This window comes from Gracilinanus agilis, chromosome 4, assembly GCF_016433145.1.
Source record: "Gracilinanus agilis isolate LMUSP501 chromosome 4, AgileGrace, whole genome shotgun sequence".
In the NCBI taxonomy this organism is placed as follows: Eukaryota; Metazoa; Chordata; class Mammalia; order Didelphimorphia; family Didelphidae; genus Gracilinanus; species Gracilinanus agilis.
The window spans coordinates 187,227,063-187,230,685 of NC_058133.1; positions in this window are offsets into that span (position 1 = coordinate 187,227,063).

A 3,623-nucleotide genomic window follows, 5' to 3' on the forward strand; every position below is an offset into this window, starting at 1 on the left:
AGAGAGAGAGAGAGAGAGAGAGAGAGAGAGAGAGAGAGAGAGAGAGAGAGAGAGAGAGAGTCTGTTGTGGAGACTTCTTAGAGAAGTGCCAGAAGAGAAGCAAATCAGGTTGAATGTCAGAATTCATCCTCCATATTGGAATCACATGGATTTTTCAGAGTCAAACACTTAGTTGTTTCTGGATATGTGCTCCTTTGGTCTTCTCATTTCAGTTGTGTCTGAGTCTTTGTGACCCCATTTGGGGTTTTCTTAGCAAAGATAGTAAAGTAGTGTGCCATTTCCTTCTCTAGCTCACTTTATAGATGAGAAACTGAGGCAAACAGAGTTAAGTGACTTGCCCAGAATCACACAGCTAGTAAGTGTCTGAGGTCAGATTTGAAGTCAGGCTTTCCTGACTCCAGGCCAGGTGTTCTATCCACTTGTGCCATGTAGCCACACCAGATCTTCCCCATCAAGACTTTAAAAGATGTTACCACTCCTGCTGCTGTGGTTAGCAATGCAGCTGGTAATAGGTGGATCCGGGTAGTATGAGCAGTACACATGGTGTTGATCAGAGCAGGTTTGGTAGGATGACCCAAACTGCCCTCTTAGAAACAATATCCCTTTCCATTGGCTCTGAGTTAGAGAAGGAAGCAGCTGCTACAGTGTCTCTCGGTGAGAGGAAGGAGAAAGGAGTAAATATTTCTGTTACAGTAAGCACAGTCTTACAGGTTCTGCCTATATCCACAGACTGTTCCTTTGCTATTTCCTTCACTACCACATTCCTATGGTTATATAAAAAAATTAGTGACTGCTAACCTTCGTTACAGTGAGCAACATTATTGGCAGCCATGGCTATTGGGGAGAGGAGGCAGTTTGGGAAAAGCAAAATATACCTAAAAACAACAAAGGTAGAATGAGAAGAGAAATGGAGGAGGGAAAATCTGCCCCTCAAATATCATCGGCAAAAGGTGCATGTCTAAAATATGTAACAAATGGACGCAAATATATATATACACACACACACACACACCACACACACACACACACGCACACACACACATATATATATATATGACCAAGCAGCAATAGATAAGTTGCCAAAGGATAAGAATATTTTTGCAAACTATATATGACCTTGTGAAAACATGCTCCAAATCAGTAATAGTATTATTGACTAAATCGTTGACTAAAATGTTGCTAGGAAGCAGCTAGGTGACTCAATGGATACAGTGCTGGGCCTGCTATCAGGAAGACATGAGTTCAAATCCAATCTCAGATACTTACTAGTTGTAAGACCCAGGTCAAGTCACTTAACCTCTCTTTGTCTTCATCTACTAGAGAAAGAAATGGCAAACCACTCTAGCATTTGCAGGGCTGGGGTGGGGACAGGAAGAGCTTTGGACATGAGTCAGGAAGATTTATCTTCCTGAGTTCAAATCTGGCCTCAGACACTTACTAGCTAGATGATCCTAGATAAAGACACTTAACCCCTGTTTACAACAATTTCCCCAACTGTAAAATGAGCTAGAGAAGGAAATGGAAAACTACTGCAGTATCTCTGCCAAGAAAACACCAAATGGGGGGCAGCTGGGTAGCTCAGTGGATTGAGAGCCAGGCCTAGAGACGGGGGTCCTAGGTTCAAATCTAGCCTCAGACACTTCCCAGCTGTGTGACCCTGGGCAAGTCACTTGACCCCCATTGCCTACTTTTACCACTCTTCTGCCTTGGAGCCAATATACAGTATTGACTCTAAGACGGAAAGTAAGGGTTTAAAAAAAAACAACACCACCAAATGGGGTCATGAAAACTGGGATACAACTGAAAAAAAAACCCACTGGACAGCATAGACCAGACACTATGCTAGGCACCGGGAGTACAAAGACAAAACAAACACCCAACAAACCAACAGTCCTGCCTTCAAGGAATTTATAATCTTCTAGGGGTGTACAATGCATACACAAATTAATATATGCAGGTAAGACAGAGCAATCTCAAGAAAGGCAGAGCACTAACAACTGGAAGGAATCAGGCAAGCCTTTCCGTGGACAGGAGGGGCACTGGAGCTGGGCTTTGAAGGAAGCCAAGGGTTTTATAAGGTGAATGAGGGGCAGGGTGGGGGAGGAGGTGGGAACATATTGCAGACCCAGGAGACCAACTCTGTAATGATGTGGAGGCTGAAGAGGGAATGTCATGTACAGGAAACTGCTAGCAGCCAGTTCAACTGAGGGCAAAATGAAATAACTGGAAAGAGAAATGGGAACCATATCATGGCCGAGGAGTTTGTGTCTTATTGTCTTGTGTTAAATCAAGGGTTCCTAACTGTTTATGGCCCCAGTTCTCCTTGATGTTTCAGTAACCCTTCTCCTAGCCCCTATTTAAAATGAAAGGAAATTCTAGAGTTTACTATGGATATGAAAACACAAACTAAACTAAACTAATTGATTGCTCTTCTACAAGGGTAAACCAAACATTTTGGAATTTCAGTCATTGGAAATCAATTTGGCATTTTTGCAATATTTCAACAGAATAACTATCTCTCCCCTTTTATTCTTTTAAAATATATTTTCCCAATTACATATAAGAACAATGTCGAATATTTTTTTTCCGAAATTTTGAGTTCCAAATTCTTTCCCTCCCTCCCCCGAGAGAGCAAACAACTTGATCTAGTGTGATCACAGCATTGTTCCTTATAAAATATTCTCCAGACCGCCTTGATCAGCTTTCTCATCCCTCCCATACACTCCAGAGGCATGGGCAGCCCAGGTTGAGATCCCTCGTGCTCGACGCAATATCGGACTACAGACAGGTGACATAGACCTGGATTTTATTTGGCAGCTACGTGAAAGATGGATGAAGGGATGGGGGGACCAGAAGCAGAGAGTTTAAGAAGACGTTATTGCAGTTATAGCTTGATTCTAGACTTACCATCTCAATCCAAATATGCCCTAGCAGGTTGGATCTTCAGAGTGAAGCTGGCTCCGTCTCCCCTCGGAATTCAAGGGATAAATCTAAGAGGTAATGAAGGGGCTTTTCTCCAAAGGTATTGACTTGAGCCCTGAGTCCAGTGTTTTGTCCTCAATATCAATTGCTACGTATACTCAGCATCATTGCATATCATTAATTGACTCGTGATTAGTGCCCTGATTATTAACTTTATTATTTATTCATTTTAATTCATTAAATAATAATAATTAAGTTAACCAATTCATATCAATTAGCTTTTTTCAAAGGGATATAGACTTAAAGGATATAGCAAGAACCAAAGTACAAAAACATCTTCCCCGCCACTGGGGACACAGTCTCCTTTCTACAAACTCAGTCCCTGGGGAGTTGCAAATTTACAGTGATTTGAAAGGATTAATATGGAAAAATGTTTGACATGATTGCACATATAAAATCTATACCAGATTGCCTGTGATCTGGGAGGGGTGGAAGGGAGGAAATTCAAGACTCCAAATTCTTTTTTTTTTTTTTTTTTAACCTTTACCTTCTGTCTAAGAATCAATACTGTATACTGGTTCCAAGTAGAAGAGCAGTAAGGGCTAGACAATGGGGGTGAAGTGAATTGCCCAGGGTCAAGTCACTTTAGCTAGAAAGTATCTGAGGCTAGATTTGAACCCCTGACTCTCAATCCACTGAGC